Source organism: Erinaceus europaeus, chromosome X, assembly GCF_950295315.1.
Source record: "Erinaceus europaeus chromosome X, mEriEur2.1, whole genome shotgun sequence".
Classification (NCBI taxonomy): Eukaryota; Metazoa; Chordata; class Mammalia; order Eulipotyphla; family Erinaceidae; genus Erinaceus; species Erinaceus europaeus.
The window spans coordinates 128293318-128312097 of record NC_080185.1 but is presented as its reverse complement, the minus strand read 5'-3'; the positions used below and the strand labels follow the sequence as shown (position 1 = coordinate 128312097).

Here is an 18780-nt window from a genome sequence, read left to right as displayed (position 1 = left end):
GCTCAGTCTGCACCCCCGGAGCTCAGTCTGCACCCCCGGAGCTCAGTCAGCACCCCCGGAGCTCAGTCTGCACCCCTGATGCTCAGTCTGCACCCCGGAGCTCAGTCTGCACCCCGGAGCTCAGTCTGCACCCCCGGAGCTCAGTCTGCACCCCCGGAGCTCAGTCTGCACCCTGGAGCTCAGTCTGCACCCCCGGAGCTCAGTCAGCACCCCCGGAGCTCAGTCTACACCCCCGGAGCTCAGTCTGCACCCCCGGAGCTCAGTCAGCACCCCTGATGCTCAGTAAGCACCCCCGGAGCTCAGTCTGCACCCCTAATGCTCAGTCTGCACCCCCGGAGCTCAGTCTGCACCCCCGGAGCTCAGTCTGCACCCCCGGAGTTTAGTCAGCACCCCTGATGCTCAGTCTGCACCCCCGGAGCTCAGTCTGCACCCCGATGCTCAGTCTGCACCCCTGATGCTCAGTCAGCACCCCCGGAGCTCAGTCTGCACCCCCGGAGCTCAGTCAGCACCCCTGATGCTCAGTCTGCATCCCCGGAGCTGAGTCTGCACCCCCGGAGCTCAGTCTGCACCCCCGGAGCTCAGTCAGCACCCCTGGAACTCAGTCAGCACCCCTGATGCTCAGTCTGCACCCCTGATGCTCAGTCTGCACCCCCGGAGTTCAGTCTGCACCCCTGATGCTCAGTCAGCACCCCCGGAGCTCAGTCTGCACCCCCAGAGCTCAGTCTGCACCCCCGGAGCTCAGTCTGCACCCCTGATGCTCAGTCTGCACCCCCGGAGCTCAGTCTGCACCCCTGATGCTCAGTCTGCATCCCCGGAGCTCAGTCTGCACCCCCGGAGCTCAGTCTGCACCCCCGGAGCTCAGTCAGCACCCCTGATGCTCAGTCTGCATCCCCGGAGCTCAGTCTGCACCCCCGGAGCTCAGTCTGCACCCCCGGAGCTCAGTCTGCACCCCTGATGCTCAGTCTGCACCCCCGGAGCTCAGTCTGCACCCCTGATGCTCAGTCTGCACCCCGGAGCTCAGTCAGCACCCCCGGAGCTCAGTCTGCACCCCCGCAGCTCAGTCTGCACCCCCGGAGCTCAGTCTGCACCCCGATGCTCACTCTGCACCCCTGATGCTCAGTTTGCACCCCCGGAGCTCAGTCTGCACCCTCAGAGCTCAGTCAGCACCCCCGGAGCTCAGTCATCACCCCTGATGCTCAGTCTGCACCCCCGGAGCTCAGTCAGCACCCCTGATGCTCAGTCAGCACCCCTGATGCTCAGTCTGCACTCCCGGAGCTCAGTCAGCACCCCTGATGCTCAGTCTGCACCCCTGATGCTCAGTCTGCACCCCCGGAGCTCAGTCTGCACCCCCGGAGCTCAGTCAGCACCCCTGATGCTCAGTCTGCACCCTCAGAGCTCAGTCAGCACCCCCGGAGCTCAGTCTGCACCCCTGATGCTCAGTCTGCACCCCCGGAGCTCAGTCTACACCCCCGGAGCTCAGTCTGCACCCCCGGAGATCAGTCAGCACCCCTAATGCTCAGTCAGCACCCCGGAGCTCAGTCAGCACCTTCGGGGCTCAGTCTGCACCCCCGGAGCTCAGTCAGCACCCCCGGAGCTCAGTCTGCACCCCCGGAGATCAGTCAGCACCTGGATGCTCAGTCTGCACCCCAGAGCTCAGTCTGCACCCCCGGAGCTCAGTCTGCACCCCCGGAGCTCAGTCTGCACCCTCAGAGCTCAGTCAGCACCCCCGGAGCTCAGTCATCACCCCTGATGCTCAGTCTGCACACCCGGAGCTCAGTCAGCACCCCCGGAGCTCAGTCAGCACCCCTGATGCTCAGTCTGCACCCCCGGAGCTCAGTCTGAACCCCCGGAGCTCAGTCAGCACCCCTGATGCTCAGTCAGCACCCCCGGAGCTCAGTCTGCACCCCGATGCTCAGTCTGCACCCCTGATGCTCAGTCTGCACCCCCGGAGCTCAGTCTGCACCCCCGGAGCTCAGTCTGCACCCCTGATGCTCAGTCTGCACCCCCGGAGCTCAGTCTGCACCCCCGGAGATCAGTCAGCACCTGGATGCTCAGTCTGCACCCCAGAGCTCAGTCTGCACCCCCGGAGCTCAGTCTGCACCCCCGGAGCTCAGTCTGCACCCCGATGCTCAGTTTGCACCCCCGGAGCTCAGTCTGCACCCTCAGAGCTCAGTCAGCACCTCCGGAGCTCAGTCATCACCCCTGATGCTCAGTTTGCACCCCCGGAGCTCAGTCTGCACCCCCGGAGCTCAGTCTGCACCCCCGGAGCTCAGTCAGCACCCCTGATGCTCAGTCTGCACCCCCGGAGCTCAGTCTGCACCCCCGGAGCTCAGTCAGCACCCCTGATGCTCAGTCTGAACCCCGGAGCTCAGTCTGCACCCCCGGAGCTCAGTCTGCACCCCGATGCTCAGTCTGCATCCCCGGAGCTCAGTCTGCACCCCCGGAGCTCAGTCTGCACCCCTGATGCTCAGTCAGCACCCCTGATGCTCAGTCTGCACCCCCGGAGCTCAGTCTACACCCCCGGAGCTCAGTCAGCACCCCCGGAGCTCAGTCTGCACCCCCGGAGCTCAGTCTGCACCCCCGGAGCTCAGTCTGCACCCCCGGAGCTCAGTCTGCACCCCCGGAGCTCAGTCTGCACCCCTGATGCTCAGTCTGCACCCCCGGAGCTCAGTCTGCACCCCAGAAGCTCAGTCTGCACCCCTGATGCTCAGTCTGCACCCCGGAGCTCAGTCAGCACCCCCGGAGCTCAGTCAGCACCCCCGGAGCTCAGTCAGCACCCCTGATGCTCAGTCTGCACCCCTGATGCTCAGTCTGCACCCCCGGAGCTCAGTCTGCACCCCCGGAGCTCAGTCTGCACCCCTGATGCTCAGTCTGCACCCCCGGAGCTCAGTCTGCACCCCTGATGCTCAGTCTGCACCCCCGGAGCTCAGTCTGCACCCCGGAGCTCAGTCTGCACCCCTGATGCTCAGTCTGCACCCCGGAGCTCAGTCAGCACCCCTGATGCTCAGTCTGCACCCCCGGAGCTCAGTCTGCACCCCCGGAGCTCAGTCAGCACCCCCGGAGCTCAGTCTGCACCCCTGATGCTCAGTCTGCACCCCCGGAGCTCAGTCTGCACCCCCGGAGCTCAGTCTGCACCCCGATGCTCAGTCTGCACCCCTGATGCTCAGTCTGCACCCCAGAAGCTCAGTCTGCACCCCTGATGCTCAGTCTGCACCCCCGGAGATCAGTCAGCACCCCTGATGCTCAGTCTGCACCCCAGAGCTCAGTCTGCACCCCCGGAGCTCAGTCTGCACCCCCGGAGCTCAGTCTGCACCCCCGGAGCTCAGTCTGCACCCCGATGCTCAGTCTGCACCCCCGGAGCTCAGTCAGCACCCCCGGAGCTCAGTCTGCACCCCCGGAGTTCAGTCAGCACCCCTGATGCTCAGTCTGCACCCTCAGAGCTCAGTCAGCACCCCCGGAGCTCAGTCAGCACCCCTGATGCTCAGTCTGCACCCCTGATGCTCAGTCTGCACCCCCGGAGCTCAGTCTGCACCCCGGAGCTCAGTCTGCACCCCCGGAGCTCAGTCTGCACCCCTGATGCTCAGTCAGCACCCCCGGAGCTCAGTCTGCACCCCGGAGCTCAGTCTGCACCCCCGGAGCTCAATCTGCACCCCTGATGCTCAGTCTGCACCCCCGGAGCTCAGTCTGCACCCCCGGAGCTCAGTCAGCACCCCTGATGCTCAGTCTGCACCCCCGGAGCTCAGTCTGCACCCCCGGAGCTCAGTCTGCACCCTCAGAGCTCAGTCTGCACCCCCGGAGCTCAGTCTGCACCCCTGATGCTCAGTCAGCACCCCCGGAGCTCAGTCTGCACCCCTGATGCTCAGTCTGCACCCCCGGAGCTCAGTCTGCACCCTCAGAGCTCAGTCTGCACCCCGATGCTCAGTCAGCACCCCTGATGCTCAGTCTGCACCCCCGGAGCTCAGTCTGCACCCCTGATGCTCAGTCTGCACCCCCGGAGCTCAGTCTGCACCCCCGGAGCTCAGTCATCACCCCTGATGCTCAGTCTGATCCCCGGAGCTCAGTCAGCACCCCCGGAGCTCAGTCTGCACCCCCGGAGCTCAGTCTGCACCCCTGATGCTCAGTCTGCACCCCCAGGGCTCAGTCTGCCCCCACCCCATGCTCACTATTGATGATTATTGATTATTGATCCGCGTGTGCGTCTCCCACAAATGCCCTGGACAAGCGTCTTCAAAAATATCTTTTATTTCCCTCTTCAACGCCCGGGGTCCCGCCTGCTGCGAGGGGGACGGCGGCCACGTCGGGGCTCAGGGCACAGCTGAACGCTGGACAGACGGATGGATGGGGGTGTGGGGGATTACAGCGACACGGGGCCCCCACCCTGCCCGGGGGACCCCCTGAAATGGCACCGGGAGAAAAGCACTGTGGGTGGCAGACGGTCGGCATGGCGCCCGGGTGGGTGCTGGGTGCTGGGTGCTGGGTGACGCCGGGCCGGGCCTCTTCACGGGCGGCCCCGTCCTCCTGGGCGTCCAGGCTTCTGGGCCCGGCGGGTCTCGGGGGGCCGGGCGTCCTGGGCCATGGCTCCTGCGGGAGGGAGACAGACAGACACACGGACATGCAGAAAGGAGGCAGAGACAGACAGACAGGGAGACAGAGACAGATGGACAGACAGGGAGACAGAGGGAGGGAGGCAGAGACGGACAGACGGACAGACAGAGGGAGGCAGAGACAGATGGACACACAGAGAGGCAGACAGAGGCAGACAGACACACAGACAGAGGGAGGCAGAGACAGACGGACAGACCGACAGAGGGAGGCAGAGACAGACAGACAGAGAGAGGCAGAGACAGACGGACAGACAGATAGGGAGACAGAGGGAGGGAGGCAGAGACAGATGGACAGACAGAGGGAGGCAGAGACAGATGGACAGACAGACGGACAGACAGGGAGGCAGAGACAGACGGACAGACAGACAGATGGAGGCAGAGACAGACGGACAGACAGGGAGACAGAGGGAGGGAGGCAGAGACAGATGGACAGACAGGGAGGCAGAGACAGACGGACAGACAGAGGGAGGCAGAGACAGATGGACACACAGACAGTGAGGCAGACAGATGGACACACAGACAGAGGGAGGCAGAGACAGACAGACAGACAGAGGGAGGCAGAGACAGATGGACAGACAGGGAGGCAGAGGGAGGGAGGCAGAGACAGATGGACAGACAGATGGACAGACAGGGAGGCAGAGACAGACGGACAGACAGACAGACAGAGGGAGGCAGAGACAGACGGACAGACAGACAGAGGGAGGCAGACACAGATGGACAGACAGAGGGAGGCAGAGACAGATGGACAGAGACAGAGGGAGGCAGAGAGACACAGAAAGACAGAGAAAGGAGGCAGATGGACAGACAGAGAGAGAAACAGACAGGGAGGCAGAGACAGACAGACAGAGAGACAGACAGGGAGGCAGAGAGACACAGAAAGACAGGGAAAGGAGGCAGAGACAGACAGACAGACAGAGAGACAGAGGGAGCCAGCAGCCAGGGCTCAGCAGGGCTCTGGGAATTTTGCCCCCTTTCCACGTGCCAAAGTCCATTTAATCAATTAAACGGGAAAACACGTTCTCAGGGACCAGGTGGGGGCTCACCTGGCTGAGGGCACCTGCTCCCAGGCACAGGGACCCGGGTTCGAGCCCCCCGGTCCCCACCTGCAGGGGTGAAGCTTCACGAGCGGTGGAGCGGGGCTGCAGGGGTCTCTCTGTCTCTCGGTCTCCCCTGTTCCCTCTTGATTTCGTTCTGTTCTGTCAAGGAGGAAAGTGAAAAATGTAGAACAGAGCAGAATATGTTATCCTACGAGAGAAGAGTGTACCACACGGTGGCATGGAATGGGGTGTGCTGGAATAGAACAGGATAGGATAGGATAGGATAGGATAGGATAGAATAGAATAGAATAGAATAGAATAGAATAGAATAGAATAGAATAGAATAGAATAGAATAGAATAGAATATGATGGAATGAATAGAATAGAAAATAGAATATGATGGAAAGAGTAGAATAGAATTGGATAGAATAGAATATGATGGAATGAATAGAATAGGATAGAATAGAATAGAATAGAATAGAATAGAATAGAATAGAATAGAATAGAATAGAATAGAATAGGAAAGACTGGAGTGGAATGGAATGGAATGGAATGGAATAGAAGAATAGGATAGGATAGGATAGGATAGGATAGGATAGGATAGATAGAATAGAATAGAATAGATAAAATAGAATAGAATAGAATATGCTAGAATGGGATGGAATGGAATAGAATAGAACAGAACAGAACAGAATAGAATATGTTTGAATAGACTATGCTAGGATAGGATAGGATAGAAATAATAGAAAAAATAGAATAGGATAGAATAGAATAGAATAAATAGGATAGAATTAATTGAATAGAGTAAATAGCATAGAATAGAATAGAATAGAATAGAATAGAATAGAATAGAATAGAATATGATGGAATGGAATAGAATGGAATGGAATAAATAGAGAATAGAACAGAATACATAGGATAGGATAGAATAGAATAAATAGAATAGAACTAATTGAATAGAATAAATAGCATAGAATAGAATAGAATATGATGGAATGGAATAGAATGGAATGGAATAAATAGAATAGAATAGAATATGATGAATAGAATGGGATAGGATAGGATAGGATAGGATAGGATAGGATAGGATAGGATAGGATAGGATAGGATAGAATATGCCAGAATGGGATAGGATAGAATAGAACAGAATAGAATATGCTGAAACAGAATAAAAATAGAATAGAATAGAATAGAATAGAAGGAATAGATTGAATAGAATAGATATAATAGAATAGAAAGAATAGAATAGAATAGAATATGATGAATAGAATGGAATAGGATAGGATAGGATGGAATGGAATGGAATAGAGTAGAATAGAATAGAATAGAATAGAATAGAATAGAATAGAATAGAATAGAATAGAATAGAATAGAATAGGATAGAGTAGAATAGAATATGATTAGAATAGAATAGAATAGAATAGAATATGATAGAATAGAATAGAATAGAATATGATAGAATAGAATAGAATAGAATATGATAGAATAGAATAGAATAGAATATGATAGAATAGAATAGAATAGAATAGAATAGAATAGAATAGAATAGAATAGGACAGGACAGGACAGGACAGGACAGGACAGGACAGGACAGGACAGGACAGGACAGAACAGAACAGAATAGAATAGAATAGAATAGAATATGATGAATAGAATAGAATAGAATATGATAGAATAGAATAGAATAGAATATGATGAATAGAATAGAATAGAATATGATAAAATAGAATAGAATAGAATAGAATATGATGAATAGAATATGATGAATAGAATATGATGAATAGAATAGAATAGAATCTGCTAGAATGGACTAGAACCAGGTGAACAGTCTAGAATAGGATAGAAGGGGCCAGGTGGGGGCTCACCTGGCTGAGGGCACCTGTTCCCAGGCACAAGGACCCGGGTTCAAGCCCCTGGTCCCCACCTGCAGGGGCGAAGCTTCACGAGTGCTGGAGCAGGGCTGCAGGGGTTTGTCTGTCTCTCTCTCCGCCGCTCGGCTTCTATCTGGAAACAGAAGAAAACAAAGTGAAAATCAAAGGGAGAGGGGGAAAAGTGAAATAAGAGCCACCGTTGTTGCCTAGCTGCTGGAAGGATACAAAACTAGGTCAAACGCTTTTTAATTTTTTAAATCTATTTGAAAGCTAGGTGAGTCTGGTGCGGAAACAGACGAGAAGTGCTTTAAAATTCTGCAAACGCACAGTCACAATGGACAGGCCTGAGGGCACCTGCTCCCAGGCACAGGGACCCGGGTTCGAGCCCCCTGGTCCCCACCTGCAGGGGGGAAGCTTCACGAGCGGTGGAGCGGGGCTGCAAGGGTCTCTCTCTGTGTCTCCCTTTCTCCATTTCTTCCTGTTTCGGTGCATAGAAATATTTCCAATAGAAAATAAAGATAATGGGAGAATAGAATAGAGTCTGGGAGAATAGTGTACAAGTGCTGGAATAGAAGAGAATAGAATAGAATAGAATAGAATAGAATAGAATAGAATAGAACAGAACAGAATAGAATAGAACAGAATAGAATAGAAAGAACAGGATAGAATAGAAATTAGAATAGAATAGGATGAATGGAATGGAATGGAATGGAATGGAATGGAATGGAATGGAATGGAATGGAATGGAATGGAATAGAATAGAATAGAATAGAATAGAATAGAATAGAATAGAATAGAATAGAATAGAATAGAATAGAATGGAATAGATTAGAATAGAACAGAATAGAATATGATAGAATAGAATATTAGAATATAATAGAATATAAATTGGGAATGGAATAGAATAGAACAGAACAGAATAGAATAGAATGATTAGAATAGAATAGAAAGAATAGAATAGAATAGAATAGGATGAAAAGAATAGAATAGAATAGAATCTGCTAGAATAGAACAGAACAGAATGGAATAGAATAGAAGAGAATATAATATAATAGAATATAATAGAGTATAATAGAATATGAATTGGGAATGGAATAAAATAGAACAGAACAGAGTAGAATAGAATAGAAGAATAGAATAGAATATACTAGAACAGAATAGACTAGAACAGAACAGAATAGAATAATAGAATAGACTGAACAGAATAGAGAATAGAATAGAATATGCTAGAATGGAATGGAATAGGATAGAATAGAATAGAATAGAATAAATAAAATCAGATAGAATAGGAATTGCAATGGAGTGGAATCTGCTAGAATGGAATAGGATAGGAATATAATATGATAATATAATTATGATATGATATAATATAATATGCTAGAATAGAATAGAATAATATAGTATAATTAGAATAGAATATGATGGAATGGAATGAATAGACTGGAATGGAATAGAGTAGAATAGAATAGAATAGAATAGAATAATAGAGCAGAATAGGAATATAATATAATAATATAATTATTATATAATATAATATGTTAGAATGGAATAGAATATGATGGAATGGAATGGAATAGAATAGAAGAATAGAATAGGAATACAATATAATAATATAATTATTATATAATATAATATGCTAGAATGGAATAGAATATGATGGAATGGAATGGAATGGAATGGAATGGAATGGAATGGAATGGAAGGGAATAGAATAGAATAGAATAGAACAGAATAGGAATATAATATAATAATATAATTATTATATAATATAATATGCTAGAATGTAATAGAATATGTTGTAATGGAATGGAATGGAATAGAAGAATAGAATAGGAATACAATATAATAATATAATTATTATATAATATAATATGCTAGAATGGAATAGAATATGATGGAATGGAATGGAATGGAATGGAATGGAATAGAATAGAATAGAGCAGAATAGGAATATAATATAATAATATAATTATTATATAATATAATATGTTAGAATGGAATAGAATATGATGGAATGGAATGGAATAGAATAGAAGAATAGAATAGGAATACAATATGATAATATAATAATTATATAATATAATATGCTAGAATGGAATAGAATATGATGGAATGGAATGGAATAGGATAGGATAGGACATGGATGGAATGGAACGAATAGAATAGAATATAAATAGAATAGAATTAGAATAAGATAGAATATTATAGAATATAATATAATGGAATGGAATGAATAGAATAGAATAGAAGAATAGAATAGAATAGAATAGACTAGACTAGACTAGACTAGACTAGAATAGAATGAATAGGATAGGATAGGATAGGATAGGATAGGATAGGATAGGATAGGATAGAATAGAGTAGAATAGAATGGAATATGTTAGAATAGAATAGAATATCTAGAATAGGATAGAATAGAATAGAATATTTAGAATAGAATAGAATATTTAGAATAGACTAGACTAGAATATTTAGAATAGAATATGATAGAATGAAATAGAATAGAATATGATAGAATATAGTAGAATAGAACAGAGTAGAGTAGAGTAGAGTAGAGTAGAATAGAATAGAATAGAATAGAATAGAATAGAATAGAATAGAATAGAATAGAATAGAATAGAATAGAATAGAATATGATGGAATGGAATGGAATAGAATAGAAGAATAGAATAGGAATACAATATGATAATATAATAATTATATAATATAATATGCTAGAATGGAATAGAATATGATGGAATGGAATGGAATAGGATAGGATAGGACATGGATGGAATGGAACGAATAGAATAGAATATAAATAGAATAGAATTAGAATAAGATAGAATATTATAGAATATAATATAATGGAATGGAATGAATAGAATAGAATAGAAGAATAGAATAGAATAGAATAGACTAGACTAGACTAGACTAGAATAGAATAGAATAGAATAGAATAGAATAGAATGAATAGGATAGGATAGGATAGGATAGGATAGGATAGGATAGGATAGGATAGAGTAGAATAGAATGGAATATGTTAGAATAGAATAGAATATCTAGAATAGGATAGAATAGAATAGAATATTTAGAATAGAATAGAATATTTAGAATAGACTAGACTAGAATATTTAGAATAGAATATGATAGAATGAAATAGAATAGAATATGATAGAATATAGTAGAATAGAACAGAGTAGAGTAGAGTAGAGTAGAATAGAATAGAATAGAATAGAATAGAATAAAATAGAATAGAATAGAATATGATGGAATGGAATGGAATAGAATAGAAGAATAGAATAGGAATACAATATGATAATATAATAATTATATAATATAATATGCTAGAATGGAATAGAATATGATGGAATGGAATGGAATAGGATAGGATAGGACATGGATGGAATGGAACGAATAGAATAGAATATAAATAGAATAGAATTAGAATAAGATAGAATATTATAGAATATAATATAATGGAATGGAATGAATAGAATAGAATAGAAGAATAGAATAGACTAGACTAGACTAGACTAGACTAGACTAGACTAGACTAGAATAGAATAGAATAGAATGAATAGGATAGGATAGGATAGGATAGGATAGGATAGGATAGGATAGAATAGAGTAGAATAGAATGGAATATGTTAGAATAGAATAGAATATCTAGAATAGGATAGAATAGAATAGAATATTTAGAATAGAATAGAATATTTAGAATAGACTAGACTAGAATATTTAGAATAGAATATGATAGAATGAAATAGAATAGAATATGATAGAATATAGTAGAATAGAACAGAGTAGAGTAGAGTAGAGTAGAATAGAATAGAATAGAATAGAATAGAATAGAATAGAATAGAATAGAATAGAATAGAATAGAATAGAATAGAATAGAATATGATGGAATGGAATGGAATAGAATAGAAGAATAGAATAGGAATACAATATGATAATATAATAATTATATAATATAATATGCTAGAATGGAATAGAATATGATGGAATGGAATGGAATAGGATAGGATAGGACATGGATGGAATGGAACGAATAGAATAGAATATAAATAGAATAGAATTAGAATAAGATAGAATATTATAGAATATAATATAATGGAATGGAATGAATAGAATAGAATAGAAGAATAGAATAGAATAGAATAGAATAGAATAGAATAGACTAGACTAGACTAGACTAGACTAGAATAGAATAGAATAGAATAGAATAGAATAGAATAGAATGAATAGGATAGGATAGGATAGGATAGGATAGGATAGGATAGGATAGGATAGGATAGGATAGGATAGGATAGGATAGAATAGAGTAGAATAGAATGGAATATGTTAGAATAGAATAGAATATCTAGAATAGGATAGAATAGAATAGAATATTTAGAATAGAATAGAATATTTAGAATAGACTAGACTAGAATATTTAGAATAGAATATGATAGAATGAAATAGAATAGAATATGATAGAATATAGTAGAATAGAACAGAGTAGAGTAGAGTAGAATAGAATAGAATAGAATAGAATAGAATAGAATAGAATAGAATAGAATAGAATGAATAGAATAGAATAGAATAGAATAGAATAGAATAGAATAGAATAGAATAGAATAGAATAGAATAGAATGAATAGAATAGAATAGGAATGGGAATGGAGTGGAATCTGCTAGAATGGAACAGAATCAGGTGAATGGGACATGGGGACAGGATGGACAGGAGGACAGGGGGACATGGGGACAGGGAGACCTTGAGGACATGGGGACAAGGGGCAGTGGGATGGGGGGGCAGGGGGCAGGATGGACATGAGGACAGGGTGGTTGGCTGGACAGACAGACGGTTTGGGTGGACACACAGCACCCCCCAAGCCCCCGACGGCCCTGCCCCTGGAATCTGGGGTCGGGGGGACCCCTACCCGCTTCCCCCAGCGCCCCTGCAATGGGGGCCCAAGGGCCCTGACACCCAACCCCAACGGCCCCCGGGGACCCCAAGAGAAACGGGGTTTCCTCAGGGTGCAGAAAATGGGGGTCTCTCCATGCTTGCAAACACAAGGTGCAAATTCCATGGGTCTCTCCATGCTTGCAAACTCGGGGTGCAAAATCTCGGGGTCTCTCCATGCTTGCAAATTCAGGGTGCAATATCTGGGGGATCATCCTATGCTTGCAAACTCGGGTGCAAATTCCCGGGTTCCCCATGCTTGCAAACTCGGGGTGCAAATTCCAGGGGTCTCTCCAGGCTTGCAAACTCGGGGTGCAAATTCCCAGGGTCTCTCCATGCTTGCAAACTCGGGGTGCAAATTCCGGGGTCTCCCCATGCTTGCAAACTCGGGGTGCAAATTCCAGGTGTCTCTCCAGGCTTGCAAACTCGGGATGCAAAATCCTGGGGTCCCCAGGCTTGCAAACTCGGGGTGCAAATCCAGGGGTCTCTCCAGGCTTGCAAACTCGTGGTGCAAAATCCTGGGGTCCCCAGGCTTGCAAACTCGGGGTGCAAAATCCAGGGGTCCCCATGCTTGCAAACTCGGGATGCAAATTCAAGGGCCTCTCCATGCTTGCAAACTCGTGGTGCAAAATCCTGGGGTCCCCATTCTTGCAAACTCGGGGTGCAAATTCCAGGTGTCTCTCCATGCTTGCAAACTCGGGGTGCAAAATCCAGGGGTCCCCATGCTTGCAAACTCGGGGTGCAAATTCAAGGGCCTCTCCATGCTTGCAAACTCGTGGTGCAAAATCCTGGGGTCCCCATTCTTGCAAACTCGGGGTGCAAATTCCAGGTGTCTCTCCATGCTTGCAAACTCGGGGTGCAAATTCCAGGGGTCCCCATGCTTGCAAAGTCGGGGTGCAAATTCCAGGGGTCTCACAATGCTTGCAAACTCAGGGTGCAAGTTCAGGGGTCTCTTCATGCTTGCAAACTCGGGTGCAAATTCCAGGGGTCTCCATGATTGCAAACTCGGGGTGCAAGTTCAGGGGTCCCCATGCTTGCAAACTCGGGTTGGAAAATCCAGGGGTCTCCATGATTGCAAACTCGGGATGCAAATTCCAGGGGTCCCCATGCTTGCAAACTCGGGGTGCGAATTCCAGGGGTCTCTCCATCCTTGCAAAGTCGGGGTGCAAATTCCAGGGGTCCCCATGTTTGCAAACTCGGGGTGCAAAATCTCGGGGTCTCTCCATGCTTGCAAACTCGGGGTGCAAATTCCAGGTGTCTCTCCATGCTTGCAAACTCAGGGTGCAAGTTCAGGGGTCTCTTCATGCTTGTAAACTCGGGGTGCAAATTCCAGGGGTCTCCATGATTGCAAATTCGGGGTGCAAATTCCAGGGGTCTCTCCATGCTTGCAAAGTCGGGGTGCAAATTCCAGGGGTCTCTCCATGATTGCAAACTCGGGGTGCAAGTTCAGGGGTCCCCATGCTTGCAAACTCGGGTTGGAAAATCCAGGGGTCTCCATGATTGCAAACTCGGGGTGCAAATTCCAGGGGTCCCCATGCTTGCAAACTCGGGGTGCAAAATACAGGGGTCTCCATATTGCAAACTCGGGGTGCAAATTCCAGGGGTCCTCCCAGGCTTGCAAACTCGGGGTGCAAATTCCAGGTGTCTCTCCATGCTTGCAAACTCAGGGTGCAAGTTCAGGGGTCTCTCCATGCTTGCAAAGTCGGGGTGCAAATTCCAGGGGTCTCTCCATGATTGCAAACTCGGGGTGCAAGTTCAGGGGTCCCCATGCTTGCAAACTCGGGTTGGAAAATCCAGGGGTCTCCATGATTGCAAACTCGGGGTGCAAATTCCAGGGGTCCCCATGCTTGCAAACTCGGGGTGCAAAATACAGGGGTCTCCATCCTTGCAAAGTCGGGGTGCAAATTCCAGGGGTCTCCATATTGCAAACTCAGGGTGCAAATTCCAGGGGTCCTCCCAGGCTTGCAAACTCGGGGTGCAAATTCCAGGTGTCTCTCCATGCTTGCAAACTCAGGGTGCAAGTTCAGGGGTCTCTTCATGCTTGCAAACTCGGGGTGCAAATTCCAGGGGTCTCCATGATTGCAAATTCGGGGTGCAAATTCCAAGGGTCCCCATGCTTGCAAAGTCGGGGTGCAAATTCCAGGGGTCTCTCCATGTTTGCAAACTCGGGGTGCAAATTCCAGGGGTCCCCATGTTTGCAAACTCGGGGTGCAAAATCTCGGGGTCTCTCCATGCTTGCAAATTCAAGGTGCAATATTTGGTGGATCATCCTATACTTGCAAACTCAGGTTGCAAATTCCAGGGGTCCCCATGCTTACAAACTCGGGGTGCAAATTCCCGGGGTCCCCATGCTTGCAAACTCGGGGTGTAAAATCCAGGGGCCCCATGCTTGCAAACTTGGGGTGCAAATTCCCGGGGTCACCCCATGCTTGCAACCTCAGGGTGCAAATTCCCGGGGTCCCCATGCTTGCAAACTCGGGGTGCAAATTCCCGGTGTCTCTCCAGGCTTGCGAACTCGGGGTGCGAATTCCCGTGGTCTCTCCATGCTTGCAAACTCAGGGTGCAAATTCCTGGGGTCCAAGGCTTATAATCTCGGGGTGCAAATTCCCGGGGTCTCTCCATGCTTGCAAACTCGGGGTGCAAATTCCAGGGGTCTCTCCATGCTTGCAAACTCGGGGTGCGAAATCCTGGGGTCTCCATCCTTGCAAACTCGGGGTGCAAATTCCAGGTGTCTCCATATTGCAAACTCGGGGTGCAAATTCCAGGGGTCTCTCCAGGCTTGCCAACTCGGGGTGCAAAATCCAGGGGTCCCCAGGCTTGCAAACTGGGGGGTGCAAATTCCAGGGGTCTCTCCAGGCTTGCCAACTCGGGGTGCAAAATCCAGGAGTCCCCATTCTTGCAAACTCGGGGTGCAAATTCCAGGGGTCTCTCCAGGCTTGCAAACTCGGGGTGCAAATTCCCGGGGTCTGTCCATGCTTGCCAATTCAGGGTGCAATATCTGGGGGATCATCCTATGCTTGCCAACTCGGGGTGCAAATTCCCGGGGTCTCTCCATGCTTGCAAACTGGGTTGCAAAATCTTGGGGTCCCCATGCTTGCCAACTCGGGGTGCAAAATTCTGGCGTCTCTCCATGCTTGCAAACTCAGGATGCAAATTTCCGGGGTACCCATGCTTGCAAACTCGGGTTGCAAATTCCAGGGGTCTCTCCAGGCTTGCAAACTTGGGGTGCAACTTACAGGGGTCCCCATGCTTGCAAAAACTTAGGGTGCAAAATCCAGGGGTCTTCATGCTTGCAAGCTGGGTTGCAAAATCTTGGGGTCCCCAACCTTGCAAACTCGGGTTGCAAATTCCAGGGGTCTCTCCAGGCTTGCAACCTCAGGGTGCAAATTTCCGGGGTACCCATGCTTGCAAACTCGGGTTGCAAATTCCAGGGGTCTCTCCAGGCTTGCAAAGTCGGGGTGCAAATTCCAGGGGTCACCCCATACTTGCAACCTCAGGGTGCAAATTCCCGGAGTCCCCATGCTTGCAAACTCGGGGTGCAAAATCCCGGGGTCTCCAGGCTTGCAAACTCGGGGTGCAAATTCCCGGGGTCCCCATGCTTGCAAACTCGGGGTGCAAAATCCAGGGGTCTCCAGGCTTGCAAAGTCGGGGTGCAAATTCCCGGGGTCACCCCATACTTGCAACCTCAGGGTGCAAATTCCCGGGGTCCCCATGCATGCAAACTCGGTTTGCAAAATCCAGGGGTCCCCATGCTTGCAACCTCAGGGTGCAAATTCCCGGGGTCCCCATGCTTGCAAACTCGGGTTGCAAATTCCAGGTGTCTCTCCAGGCTTGCAAACTCGGGGTGCAAATTCCAGGGGTCGCCATGCTTGCAAACTCGGTTTGCAAAATCCAGGGGGTCTCTCCAGGCTTGCCAACTCGGGGTGCAAATTCCCGGGGTCACCCCATGCTTGCCAACTCGGGGTGCAAATTCCCGGGGTCCCCATGCTTGCAAACTCGGGGTGCAAAATCCAGGGGTCTCCAGGCTTGCAAACTCGGGGTGCAAATTCCAGGGGTCACCCCATACTTGCAACCTCAGGGTGCAAATTCCCGGGGTCCCCATGCATGCAAACTCGGGGTGCAAAATCCAGGGGTCTCCAGGCTTGCAAAGTCGGTTTGCAAAATCCAGGGGTCTCTCCAGGCTTGCAAACTCGGGGTGCAAATTCCCGGGGTCCCCATGCTTGCCAACTCGGGGTGCAAAATCCAGGGGTGTCTCCCCCAGGCCTCCTCCTCCCCCAGGCAGTCCTCCGTGCACTCTCTCTCCCTCCCTTCTGTCTCCCTCCGCCTGTCACTCACCGCGGCTTTGGTTGGCTGCGTTTCAGGGGAGGCTGGTGGGCTGCTTATGATGATGATTATTGTTATTGTTGTTGTTGTTGTTGTTAGGGGGGGGTTCGAGGCCTCAGAGTCCGTGGTCGCAGTCGACGTCGCGGCAGATGTACCAGAGGATGACGTAGAGGATGAGCAGGATGGCGAAGATGAACAGACCCACCAGCAGCGCCTTGCTCACGGGCGAGATGAGCGTCTGCATTTTGGGGAGCACCCAAGGGTGGGGGTGGGGTGGGGGGGGGCGTCCCGAGCCCCGCAGCCAATGTTTTGCACCCCCCCCACCCCCCTTTTTGGCCTTTTTTTTTAGGATGAGTAATTATTTTTCGGGATGGTTGAATAATAATGATGATGATGATGATAATAATAATAATCAATAATAATAATGATGGTTGTTGTTGTTAGGGAGGGAGGGGGATGGGAGGGCCGTGCGCCGCTGCGGATGCGGATGCGGGGCCCGGGGAGGCGGGGAGGCGGGGAGGCGGGGGGGGGGGGACACGTGGCCGCTCCGCCTCCCGCGCCGCCCACGCGCCCCGCTGCCAGGCGCCGCATGGGGGGGCCGCGCACGCACGGGGGAAGCTCCTGGGCGGGAAAACCCGCTGCGCTGCAGACCAGGGACTCGGGGGGCCGCCTGTCCCCACGTCTGTCCGTCCGGCTGGACAATCTTCGCTCCAGGCATCCAGCTTTGGCTTTTTTTTGTTTTTTTAATTTATATTATTTTACTTTAATTTAATTTTAATTTTATTTTGTTTTGTTTTGTTTTAATTTAATTTAATTTAAATTAAATTAAATTTAATTTAATTTTTATTTTATTTTATTTTTATTTTAATTTAATTTAATTTTGTTTTGTTTTGATTTGTTTTAATTTAATTTAATTTTTATTTTATTTAATTTTAATTTTAATTTAATTTAATTTTGTTTTGTTTTGATTTAATTTAATTTAATTTTTATTTTAATTTAATTTAATTTTATTTTTATTTTGTTTTATTTTATTTTACTTTATTTTATTTTAATTTAATATTAATTTAATTTAATTTTTATTTTAATTTAATTTTGTTTTGTTTTGATTTAATTTAATTTTAATTTAATTTTTATTTTAATTTAATTTAATTTTATTTTTATTTTATTTTTATTTTGTTTTATTTTACTTTATTTTATTTTATTTTAATATTAATTTAATTTAATTTTAATTTAATTTTGTTTTGTTTTGTTTTGATTTAATTTAATTTTAATTTAATTTTAATTTAATTTTATTTTTATTTTGTTTTATTTTATTTTATTTTAATATTAATTTAATTTAATTTTTATTTTAATTTAATTTTGTTTTGTTTTATTTTATTTTAATATTAATTTAATTTAATTTTTATTTTAATTTAATTTTGTTTTGTTTTGTTTTATTTTAATTTATTTTTATTTTATTTTATTTTGTTTTGTTTTATTTTATTTTTATTTTATTTTACTTTATTTTATTTTATTTTTATTTTAATTTAATTTTGTTTTGTTTTATTTTATTTTATTTTTTATTTTATTTTAATTTAATTTTATATTATTTTAATTTAATTTAATTATTTTTAATTTAATTTAATTTAATTTTAATTTAATTTTATTTTACTTTATTTTAATTTTTATTTTATTTTAATTTAATTTTGTTTTGTTTTGTTTTTAATTTAATTTAATTTTGTATTATTTTATTTAATTTTAATTTAATTTAATCTGATTTTATTTTATTTTTAATTTAATTTAGTTTTAATTTTATTTTATTATTTTTATTTTATTTTTATTTAATTTATTTTCTTTTATTTTAATTTTGTTTTTTTTTGCAAAACCATGCAGCACAAGGATGATGATGATGATGCATGGAAACGATTTGAAAAAGAAGCAGGGATGGCCTGCGACACAGACCCAGCAGCCACACCGCCTGCAGACTTCCCCAGCATGCAAAAATAAAAAAATAAAAAATGAGTGAATGAATCAATGCAT

General features: G+C 46.1%; 1 protein-coding gene and 1 long non-coding RNA gene across 4 annotated transcripts in view; one reads left to right on the top strand and one right to left on the bottom strand.

Annotated features, from left to right (window-relative positions):
* LOC107523524 (interleukin-3 receptor subunit alpha-like) overlaps positions 1–18780 on the top strand; it is a 242023-nt gene that overhangs the window by 166013 nt on the left and 57230 nt on the right. The window lies entirely within an intron of this gene.
* On the bottom strand, positions 4310–17006 carry LOC132535813 (uncharacterized). The gene is made up of 3 exons (XR_009547544.1): positions 16774–17006; positions 7507–7645; positions 4310–4581 (listed from the first exon to the last, which is right to left on the bottom strand). It is a non-coding gene; the product is annotated as an uncharacterized LOC132535813 (long non-coding RNA).